The sequence below is a fragment of the Haemaphysalis longicornis genome, unplaced genomic scaffold (genome assembly GCF_048455015.1).
Source record: "Haemaphysalis longicornis isolate Haplotype H1 unplaced genomic scaffold, Haemaphysalis longicornis Haplotype H1 scaffold_11, whole genome shotgun sequence".
NCBI lineage: Eukaryota > Metazoa > Arthropoda > Arachnida > Ixodida > Ixodidae > Haemaphysalis > Haemaphysalis longicornis.
The window spans coordinates 121,233,934-121,245,897 of NW_027526214.1; the positions used below are offsets into that span (position 1 = coordinate 121,233,934).

An 11,964-nucleotide genomic window follows, 5' to 3' on the forward strand; every position below is an offset into this window, starting at 1 on the left:
GCCGTGCTGTTGGTCAGGAGCGTGTGCTCGACGAAGGTGATCCCCCTCCGAACCAGAATGCACGTACCTCTGTGTCTGCGCCGTTTGCCGTTGAGCACCACGCTGTGTCCCGTAGTTGGTTCTGCGTGGGTACGGTACCCCTGTAATCTCGGCGGGGGACCTTCGCAGTGGGTTTCTTGCAGTATTATTGCGTCGGGCTTGCGCTTGCGCTGCCTTATGTGTTGTAGCACCGCTTTTCGTCGTGAGAACCCGTTGCAGTTCCAGTGCCAGACCAGGAGGTCCTTTATTGGCACTGGGGTTGCGACTGCGGAAGTTGCTGTGCTACGGCGGGTTGTCCCATCCATAGTTGCTGCCGTTTGGCAATGATCTCGTTCTCCAGTCCCTGTATCTGGGCTTGAATTTGTGCTTGTAATTGCGTGAACGCGTTCTGTAGTACCTGCACTGCATGCTCGAGGGCCGTGAGGCGCTCGTTGGTGATCTTTGCATTGGCTTCTAGGCGATCCAGCCGCTCGTCTTGCTTGTCTAGTCTTGCGTTGATCCTGCGGTCTCTGGCGCTCTCCACCGCCCGTCGTTTGGGGTTCGGCTCCGACGGGCGGGCCGCCCTAGGGTCAGTTTACGGCTCTGGTTCGTCTTCGTTCATTATTTCTTGGTGTCGCTCTAGCGTCGGTTGGGGTTGTGGTTGCGGCGTTGTTGGCTGCACGGCCTGCTGCTGCTGCTGTTGGTGCATCTCAGATCAGCAAAGCGAGCTTCTCGTTGATCTCCTTGATGGTGGCGTCTTGCTCGACGATCTTTTGCTTAAGCTTCTCGTTTTGTGCGCGCAGAGCCGTAACGGCACCGCTTTCCTCCTGGGTCTTGGTCTTAGCTTCTTGTTGCCTTCGGGACTGGAGTCTCGTCGTGGGCGCCGTCTTGACCGCGTCGGCCCACGCGACCTTCTCCCGGGGCTGGGACGGCGATCGTCTCTCACGGCTGGCGCTCCTTCCCCGCCTCGCGCTGTTGCTCCTGTCTCGCTGGCGGCTGGCGCTTCGTTGACGCGACTCTCGCCTCGGTGCGAGTGGCGGGAAACTTGCCGGTTCTGGTACCCGTCCCTGTCGCTGTTGCTGCAGAGTCTCGATCTTGCGTTCCCACTGTCTCTTGGTTACCACAAACGGCTTTTTATGTCTGTTCTTGCATTCCCGTTCGCCCGTCGGGTGTTGCCCCCCGCAGAGCTTGCAGTGGGGCTTGCACTCCCTCTCGTGGTCGGCGCCAGGGTTGGCGGCTCCGCACGCAAAACATATTCTGGTGTTAGGATATGGGCACACGTCACTCCTGTGTCCCACTTTGCCGCACTTTCTGCAGACTTCGAAGTGCTTGCGGTATAAGCCGCATCGCACTAGCTTGGAACCGTACTTCACGTAGTTGGGTACCTTCTGCCCTGCAAAGAGGACGATCATGGTCGTCGTGTTGCCAAGCCGGTGCGCCTCCACCGCTAGCGGGTTGTACTGGTTAACAATATTGTCATTGATTTCCTCTGGGGTGTCTTCGATCGCCACGCCGCGAATGACTCCCTTGACCGTGCCTTCGGGCGCCGTGCGGTACGCGTTGATCTCGTAAGTGGACCCTCCGAGGTTAATGGCCCTGATCTTGGAGTATACGTCGGCGCGGCGCTCGTTGGGCGTGCTGACCACGATGATGTTCTGCGCCGCATTCGTGCATATGGTGTCTTCCTTAGCTTCCTCCCTCGTTACTCGGGCCGCCGCCATGATGACCGACATGATGATCGAGGCTCCGGTTCTGGCCACGTTGAGGCCGCCGCGCGGTCGCATCACTATCTTGATTTCCTCCCTCGGCATGACTGCCGGCATGCGTGCTGCCTTCGTGATAGTCGCGGCCACTCGCTTCGCGAAGTTAGCCCTTTCTCTAGGCCTAGGTTGTCGGTCCGACGCGGCGCGGGGCTCGTCGAGACGCTTACCTGGCGTGGTGACTTGCCTGAGTCTCTTGCCGGCCGCCGTCCAGCCGCTCGTTTCTTCGGGTGCAATGTCGTGGCCGTTGACCTCGACGCTCGTTCTTCCTCCGTGACTGCCGACGAACAGCGCCGGCGTTGCACTGGGCTCCTGTGGCGCGCACATTTCCATCATTGTGGTTGCCGCCGCCATCTTGGTCGTACTCGTCGGGTTAGGCCTAGCGGCCGGGCCCGGCGCTCCCGGGGGCCGTACTCGTGCGAAGCCTAGCGTTAGGCTTCGCTGCACGCCCGCACCGTGCAACTTTCAGAGTCCGAAAAATTTGGGAGAATCACGTACCGCTTGGGCGAAACTGGTATCGGTCGATGCCCCGTACCCTCACGAACACTCTGGTACTAATTTTACCGCGGTAACTAATGATTGCGCCGCATTAATTGTGAAAATTACGGGAGCCGTGGTAAGGAACGTTCGCTCACTGGACCTGGACCTGGACAATGCATCTATTCAAGCTCTACAAAGAACTCAATATTTTCTGTGTTCGGCAGTGAAAGAGGCACAGCAATTCAAGGAACGACAATTTGTGAGCACTGTGTAATGAATGAATTTTGCTGTCACCTGAGGCTGGTAATTAAGCAAGGCTGCGCTGAAAGCTTGACGGCTGGTGGTTGCGCGCGAGCTCACTTTGATGTGGCTGCATTGGACCCAAAATGCTGGGTTTGTGCTGCTTCTGCACTGCGCGAATGATTCATCTGCTTGCTAGACATGCACTGACCGGCCTCAGTACAGTTAACGTACTGTGGCTGAACTCCAATGCCCGTAGCACGGCCGTATTTCCGGTAGCTTTAGTCCGGCTGGAGTCCGACGACCGCATCTCGGCTGTCCTCCGGCGGCCGTACTTCGGCCGTACACGGGTGGCTTTAGAATTGCCGGACCCCTACGGCTTGAATCTGGCCGTATGACCGTAAGCCGGTCGACTGGCCGACGGACACTGGCCGTTGGACAGCCATGGGAGTACGGCGGTACACGGCCAAAAGGCCCACATTTGGACATCGGCCGAACATGGCTGCCGGAAAACGGCCGGACAAAAAATCACCGGCCAAAGTACACCGGCCTGTTTTAGGCCGAACAGTCCTGTGCTGCCTGGGTTATTCAAGGCAATATTACAAAGCATGGCCCTGGGGGGCATGGCTAGAGGCAAACCAGTTGTCTGACGAAGGCCACGCCACCCTCAGCCGCAAACGGTATGACAAAGCAAATAAAAAGTACAAGAAAAAAATACAAAGTACAAGAAAAAAATTTACAAGCAAAATTTGCAAGGAAAAGAAATACAACTAGATACAACTGGATGGGGTTTCTATTTTTCTACAAAGCTGTTTATAATTTCGGGTACAGAAGAAACAAATAAAATGCATAATGCAAGAACAGAAACAAATTTAAAACATCGTGAGCAGCGCGTGGTGTTACAAAATTGTTTCGCTTATAGTTACAATGATACCTTCATACCTATACAATAGAAAAGAGTAGCTGTTTAATAAATTTGTTGTATTGTGACGGCGTTGTTCCTGAAATTAAGACTTCCAATATCACCGGATGTTCGTTCAACACATGGGGTATTTTGTGAGACAGTTTTTGGTCACCATAGTTTGGTCTGGATATTGGCTTCGTTAATAAAGTTTTTCTCAGCTCATATGGGCATTCTTTTATTTGGTATTTCAGAAGAAACCGGCTGTTCGAGCTGTATTGTCGCAATATTTCAATGAACAATTTAAACGTCAGTGTTTTGCGGACGTCAAGAATTTTATATTCGGTCTAGTACGGATTAATGTCTTCATTGAGTTGAATATTTCCTATTGCACGCAAAGCTCGATTTTGAAGTGTCTGTAGGAGATCGAAACTTGTTTTGGTTGCGGTTGACCACACTAATGAACAGTAATTGAGTCGGGAGTGTATAAGAGCATTATATATAGCGCGTTTTAAACTTGGCGGGAAATATTACCTCAGCTTATTTTATATTTCTACGGCTCGGGAAATATCTACTCCAAGTGCATCAATATGTGGTGATCATGATAGATTATCGTGAAATACAACCCCCCGAAATCTAATTGTTGATGTGTGTTGTATTTGGGAACCCTGAAATTGCAGATGTAATCCAATCGGTGTTTGCGTTCCTTTTGAGGTGAAAAGCATGTATTTTGTTTTACTTAGGTTCAGTTGTAGTTTATTGGCCGTTAGCCATGAGCATAAACGGTCTAACCAGGTGTTGGCCTGCCCAAACAAATCGTGCACATTTACGCCTGAAAAAAACACGTTGGTGTCGTCTGCATATAATACCATATTTGTGTAACCTTTGATGTGTACAATGTCCTTTATATATAGCAGGAATAAGATAGGCCCAAGGATGGATCCGTGTGGAACTCCGTATTTTATGTACTGTGTTTCAGAAATGACCCCATTTATTGACGTGAACTGAGTTCTGTTCGTAAGATAGCTTTTTAATAATTCTAATGCGACCCCACGTATCCCATAGAAAGCAAGTTTTTCAAAAATAACGTCATGTTGGACAGAGTAAAAAGCTTTTTTCAGATCAAGGAATAGGCAAAGTGTTATTTTTTTCTCCTCTATATTTTGGAGCAATTTTTCTTTTATTCCTAGGAGGGCCGTTTCTGCAGATTTATTTTTTCGGAAGCCGTACTGTTCTTCGGATAAAATGTTATGCGCGGTCAAAAACGCAGTGATTCTTCTTCGCATGATGTTCTCGGCTATTTTTGAAAAAACAGAGAGTACGGAAATACGCCTATAATTGTTTAAATCATTAAATGAATCGCTCTTATGAATGACCACTACCCTAGCTAACTTCATTTTTTCCGGAAATACACCTGTGGAGAGAATTAGATTACAAATATGTGCAAGGGGAAAACGTACAGTCTGACTAACAGCTTTCAGCGGTTTTGATTTAACACCATCTGCACCAGAGGAGCAACTATCCTTTAACGACAAAATTATATTTTGAACTTCATACTGGTCGGTGGCATGCATAAACACGGTAGAGGGACAACTCTCTTTTATGAACTGGTCACACTGTGTTTGTTTAAGGACATCTGGGGCAGCTCCCACGTGAATGAAGTGAGAATTGAAAGTATTTGCAACATCTAGGTCTGACAGCCCATTTCTTTGAAAGTGAACTCGTTTCATCGAAATATTTTTATTTAGTATTTCGTTTATCGCTTTCCACACAAAGCGTGTATTTCCTAAAGTACCTTGGAAATTCTTCGTATAGTAGTCAAGCTTCGCCTTTTTTATATCCTTCTTTAGTTGGCTTCGTACCTTTTTAAATATCTGAGTCGTTTTCCTTTCTGCTGGTTAAAAACGATCGGAATAGCTTATTTCGGTGCTTGATTCGTTTATCAAAGTCTTTTGATATTCAGGATTTTCTTGATTTCTTATATTGTGTGAGTGGTTTGACGGGGAAACATGTATTACAAAAGGATGTACAGGTAGACAAAAAGGCATCGTATGCAGTATATACATCGGATGCCTCCGTAATTTTGTGCCAGGGATGGGCACAAACAAGTTCAATAAAGTTTTTTATGTTTTTGTTCAGAATAGTTTCTAGCTAGCCATTCATGGCCAGTTTGACACGGACGCTTATGTGGAATGAGACAGTAGATGGGTAGGTGATCACTAAGGCCGCACATCAAAACCCCTGCTTTTATGTTGTCTCGAGGAAAGCTTGTCACACAGAGATCAAGAGTTGTCTGCGTGGAAGGCGTAATTCTCGTAGGGGAGTCTATTACATTCGAACAGCCATACGATCGATTCAAATTTTTCTTGTAATAGTAAGATGGATTTGTAGAACATGCATTGATAATAAAATCTCCTACCAAAACGGTTTCTAAATTTAGAGAGGTGCTGAATTCGAACAACCTTTCTGAGAATTTGGGAAAGTCTTCAACAGATCCAGAAGGAGGGCGGTACGCAAGAGCAAATAAAGTGTTATAACATTTGATAGCGAGTGATTAATAACTACTATCAACATTCTTAAAATCGGGAACAATTTCATACGACAAGTCCGAGCGAACATAAACAGCAATTCCACCACCACGCTTTTGCGGACGAGACACAGAAACACAATGTTAGCCACTTATAGAATAGCACTCATCAGGTAAAAACCACGTTTCGCTGAAACACAGCAAGTCAAAAGAGTATTTTAACTCTAACAAAAACAAGCAAACTTCATCAAATTTATTTCTCATGCTTCTGGCATTCAAATGGAAAACTGAAAAGGGGCAAAGGTTTTTTAGCGATACAGTGTCATAACAAAATTTATCGAACTGCGGCAACGCCATTGTCTACGGTTTAACTGCTGACGCTTATGCATTGACGTTATCACTTTAAAGCGACCAGATCTCGCTCGTCCAGAATAACTATCGCTCGATCGCCGCTCGCCTTCCTGACCAGCACCTTTCCGTAGGAATGCCACACAAACTGATAGCCAGATTCTAGTTGCCATTTTTTAGCCTTCGACAAAAGGGCGCGTGCGAGTCGGGTCAAGTTTTTGCAGATGTAGGTGGTTTTATTTCCGTTCTTTAGTTCTTTTTTGTTTGCAAGCCATGAATCACGGAGTTCTTGGTGCGTGAAACGAACTATGATAGCTCGCTTCTTGCCCGGTTTAGGTTGAAGCCTTTGAATAGCTTCGACTTCTATTCTGCTTAGTGGGGAGACATTGATCTGTGTTGCTATTTCGTTCACTTTTGTTAGCAAGTCCTCTTTTTCCGTTTTTGAACACCGTGTAATTCAACGTTTAAGCGACAGCTACGGTATTCGAGGTCATTCATATCCATTTGAAGCTGTGTTAGCCCTTTTCTCGAGTCTGCAACCTCCAATTTTTGCACTCGCTTAGTTAATTCTTTTGTTGCTTTTTCTTGGGAGGCCAGACGAGCTTGAAATTCATCGAATTTTTCAGGAAGCACTTGACCTGACGCTTTAAGTTCTCCCATTTTTGAAGGCAGAGTCAAGAGAGAATCTAGCTTATTGTTCAATTCAACGAGCTGGCTTGCAACATCTATGTCAATTTTTTGCTTTCCTGTCGCACCATTCCCTCTCTGAGTGGCGCCTCGGCAGGTATCACACTTCCAATGCTTCTTAGTGCCATCATGCTTACTAGTGAAAGAGTCTTCACTTACTCCTGAGCAGCCACCGAGGTGGAATTTGAATTTACACTCACAGCAAGTCACGTAAAGGCCATTATCGGGGACTTCCAACCGACATGCACAACAGCGCGACATTTTCACCGCGGATCCAGTTACAGAGATACACAGCTTTGGCAGCAGCGGCAGGCAATAAATGGGCAGTAGAAAATAACACCACCAACCTGTAAAACAGAAGCAAAGTTGTAGCGACGCGCTCAGCCGCTGCCGCTGCTGCCAAATGACGGGAGACGCCCCATGGTGAATCCACTGGCTCACAGGTGTCGTTGATGTCGCCGATGTAGCCGACTGTAGTTGACCGAAAATTTCATGGTCAAGCCAAATTGCATTCCGAAAAAAAAGTCCTGTGAATTGTAGAGAGGTGGCCCGGTCTTAAAAAATCCTGGCACAGCTACCGTCGTCTTGCTTCTGTAAAACAGAAGCAAAGTTGTAACGACGCGCTCAGCCGCTGCCGCTGCTGCCGCTGCTGTCCCACTATAAACCAAGAGGGGGAGGAACGTCTCAGTCTGTACGTGCCGTTGCTTCAAGAACTGCTGAATTCATCTGGCGGACGATGCTGGTTAACCTTCAGAGAAAAACCAGGTTAGGAGGATACTCTGAGAGAAAATGACAATATTGAGAGAAGCTATGATTCCTTTGAAGCTTCGTTAGTTGCACCCTTGGCTCTCTCTCCCGCCGAATCTTGACAAACCTGAGCTGCTGGGCATTGTCAGAAAGGCAGCAGGAAAAGCCAAGGGTGAGGATGTTGTCCGGGGTATTTAAGACAGAGTCGACTGCATTTCAAGCGCGGTCATGCAAAAAGCTTTCCCCGAATGAAGGCTGTTATCCCATCCCTCCGCCAGGCGGGTTTGAGCTGTTCAGTCTGATAAGGGAGGAGGCTTTGTGCTGCTACCAGAGGGCATCCACAGGCGCTACTCGGCGAAACAGGCACCACTCGGCAATTTCATGGAACGCCTCATGGCTAAACCTAACAGGGAAAAGAACCAGGCGGTGAAGATGTGTGAAGAAGCCGGACTCACGATGTTGGTGGCTTCTGCAAAAGGTAGGAAATCACTGTCTGTCGGCCCCCGCACGGGGCACCTTGAGCAATCTTGGTGACGATAGTGGCGATAAAGCGGACCCCGGGCCCCCATACTCTTGCTGTAATCTACCGATGCTACGAGTTGTAATATGAAGAACAGAAACCCCGAACAATGGCCGTCGGAGAACAGGTCAAGCTCTGGAGGATCGGCTCCCTTTCTGTTTAGCAGGCAGGGAGCTCCGGGACCTCTTCAGCTATCAGGGTAAGGCTGACAGACGAACTAACCCCGTTCCCTGCTTTTATACTAAACCATATGGTATTTTCCACCCCAACACCCCCCCCCCCCCCAAAAAAAAACATGATCCGTCCCTGAAAAGGGGCCGCAACGAATTGTCTTTTTCACCATTGCCATAAGTAACCTTTCCTGAACCAGACGATTTTTCTCGATTTCTTGGGATGGAATTCCTGAATCCAACCCCCCCCCCCTTATCTCCATCAGTCTTTTTGATTGTAAAATATCTTGAAGTCATAACAGGAAAATCGTGCAAAAAACCAACGTCTGGTTAACTCCTCAGCGAAATAAATGACAAGCAGCAGTCCAACAAGCTTCTAGCCCAGACGAGACTGGCTGATCTAGACATCAGGGTTACACCCCATCGCCGACAACTCAACAGCTCGCAGGGTGTGATATCCGAGCCAGATCTCCTGAAAAAAAGAGATGCGGATCTCCTTGTAGGCTTGAAGCATAAGGGCGTGACCGTCGTGACACGCATCACTACCCGCAGAGACGAAAAGGAGATTCCCAACAAGCACATCATCTTGTCCTTTGACCGCGGAGTTCTCCAACAACACATAAATGCAGGTTTTAACCGGTGCTCAATACGTCCCTACATCTCGAACCCGCGGCGATGTTTAAAGTGCCAGCGGTTAGGACACGGTACAAACTTTGCCATGTTCCGCGTGCAAAATGCGCGGCGCATGATCATCCCAGCGACAACTGCCCATCTGACACCCTCACTTGTGTGAACTGCAGGGGGCCGCATGCAGCATATTGTCACGTAACAAGAATAAGGACGAAATAGTCCGGGTGAGTGATGGTAGTTTAATAAGGCGAACTTGTGCCTCCTAGCCACTCAGCGAAGAAGTTCATTCCTCCAGCCCACCACGCGCTAGACTGCCGTTCTAGCTCGTCCAGCTCGGTCCACGTGCTCTCGCGCGCCACTGCCCGAGACACTCCGCTCCTCCTCGTCGTCGTCGATAGTTCGTCGGCACGCGCTGAAGACAGGTGGCTGGAGGCGTTCCCTTCGTCGTCGTCCTCTTTAAACTTCTTGTACACGTGACATTTGCCCCCCTCCCAAGAGAGCATCGTCCCGATGCGTAGAGTCGCCCTATGGTATGCAGCGTAAATGGCGGGGTCACGTAGCGCTGAGGTCACAAAGGTCGTCATCGGGAGAAATAAGGCTTCATGCGTACCACGTGGACTACTTCAGGTTGTTGCCGGTGGCGTGTTTGAGGAGAAGGGCAGGACGGAACAACTTCATAAGTCACGTCGCTTAACTTCCTTTGCACTGTATAGGGCCCGAAAAATCGCCGGAGTAGCTTTTCCGATAAACCCCGTCGACGAACCGGCGTCCATATCCAGACTTGGTCGCCTTCTACAAACTGCACGTGTCTGTGCCTCAGATTGTAACGCGCAGCGTCAAAGTGCTGTTGCTGCCGTATCCTCTGACGCGCAATCTGCCGTGCGTCTTCGGCGCGCTGGGTGAAGTCGAAGGAAGGTGCAGCGTCGTCCCTTGAATCGTGAGGAAGCATGGCGTCCAGCATGGTAGAAACCTCTCGACCGTAAAGAATCTGGAAAGGTGTCATCCGCGTCGTTTCCTGTTGTGCCGTATTATAGGCGAACGTGATGTAAGGTAGAACGACGTCCCAGGTCTTGTGCTCGGCATCCACGTACATGCTTAACATGTCGGCAATTGTTTTATTCATGCGCTCCGTAAGGCCGTTGGTTTGAGGATGGTAGGCGGTCGTCCGTCGGTGGGATGTGCCACTCAGCGTCATGATGGCGCTCACTAGCTTAGCTGTAAAGGCTGTGCCTCTGTCTGTGATAACGCAAGCAGGGGCACCGTGCCGAAGCACGATGTTTTCCACGAAAAATTGGGCTACTTCTTCTGCAGTGCCCCGCGAGACAGCCTTTGTTTCCGCATACCGGGTCAGGATATCTGTAGCCACGATAATCCATTTGTTACCTTGCGAAGATGTTGGGAAGGGGCCAAGCAGATCCATTCCAACTTGTTCGAATGGCCTCGCAGGTATTTGAATTGGCTGGAGCAAGCCGCCAGGTCGGTTCGGGGGCATTTTGCGTCGCTGGCAATCCCTGCAGGTACGGACGTACTCCCTGACAACGCTGTACAGCCTAGGCCAGTAATAGCTTTGTTGTATCCTTGCTAATGTTCGAGTGTAGCCCAAGTGACCGGCCGAGGGTTCGTCGTGGCAGGCCTGCAAAACGTCTTCTCGCAGGGGAGTTGGGACTACAAGCAAGATGCTTCTGCCGTTGGGGGTAAAGTTTTTCTTGTACAGTACGTTATTAATTAAGCAAAAGGAGGAAAGCCCTCTGGAGAATAGCCAAGGTGCAGTCGAAGTGTGTCCCTCCAAGAAATCAATTAGCGGCCGCAGTTCCTGGTCATTCCGCTGTTGCTTTGCAACGGTTGTCGTCTGCACCGCACACACAAATGAAACGTCGTCTTCTCCACCTGCAGTCTCGACGGGGGATCGTGAGAGACAGTCAGCATCGCTATGCTGCTTTCCAGATTTGTATTGGATAACCATGTCAACTTCCTGCAGCCTCAGACTCCAGCGTGCGAGATGTCCACAAGGGTTTTTCAAATTTGCTAGCCAGCAGAGCGAGTGGTTATCGCTCAAAACACTGAATGGCCGGCCGTATATGTATGGACGGAATTTGCTTGTGGCCCAAACAACCGTTAGACATTCTTTCTCGGTTGTTGAATAGTTCATCTCCGCACGGGACAGAGACCTACTTGCGTAAGCAACCGCTCTTTCGACTCCATCCAGTAGCTGTATAAGAACGGCTCCAAGTCCGACGTTGCTTGCATCGGTGTGGATGATCGTAGGAGCCTCTTCGTCAAAGTGGGCTAGGACGGGTGGTGTCTGTAGGCGATGTCTAAGTTCGTGGAAAGCGACTTGCTCCTTGTCGGTCTACTGGAAAACAACGTCATCCCGGGTAAGATGAGTACGTGGGGCCGCTATTCGGGAAAAGTTTGCGATAAAGCGCCTGTAGTAGGAGCAGAGTCCTAGAAACCGCCGAACAGCCCTTTTGTCAACCGGCGTGGGAAACTTGGAAACAGCTGCAATTTTATCAGGATCTGGACGAACTCCATCACGGCTGACGACGTGACCTAGAAAGCGTAGTTCCTTGAATCCAAAGTGGCCTTTTTCTCGCTTCAGTGTGAGTCCGGTGGACCGTATAGCCTGTAGCACTGCGGACAACCGCTTGACATGCTCGTCAAACGTCGGCGAGAATACAATCACATCATCCAGATACACCAGACATGTTTGCCATTTTAGCCCGGACAAAACGGTATCCATCATCCTTTGGAATGTTGCTGGTGCAGAGCATAGTCCGAAAGGAAGAACCTTGAATTCGTACAAACCGTCTGGCGTGATAAAGGCTGTTTTTTCGCGATCACGCTCATCCACTTCTATTTGCCAATATCCACTTTTTAGGTCCATGGATGAGAAATAGCGCGCATGGCGCAACCTGTCGAGGGAGTCATCGATCCTT

The 11,964-nt window shown here is 49.3% G+C and overlaps 1 pseudogene; it reads right to left on the reverse strand.

Annotated features, from left to right (window-relative positions):
• Nucleotides 1–283: 283 nt before the first annotated feature.
• On the reverse strand, nt 284–2,132 carry LOC144160780 (uncharacterized; annotated as a pseudogene).
• Nucleotides 2,133–11,964: the final 9,832 nt, after the last annotated feature.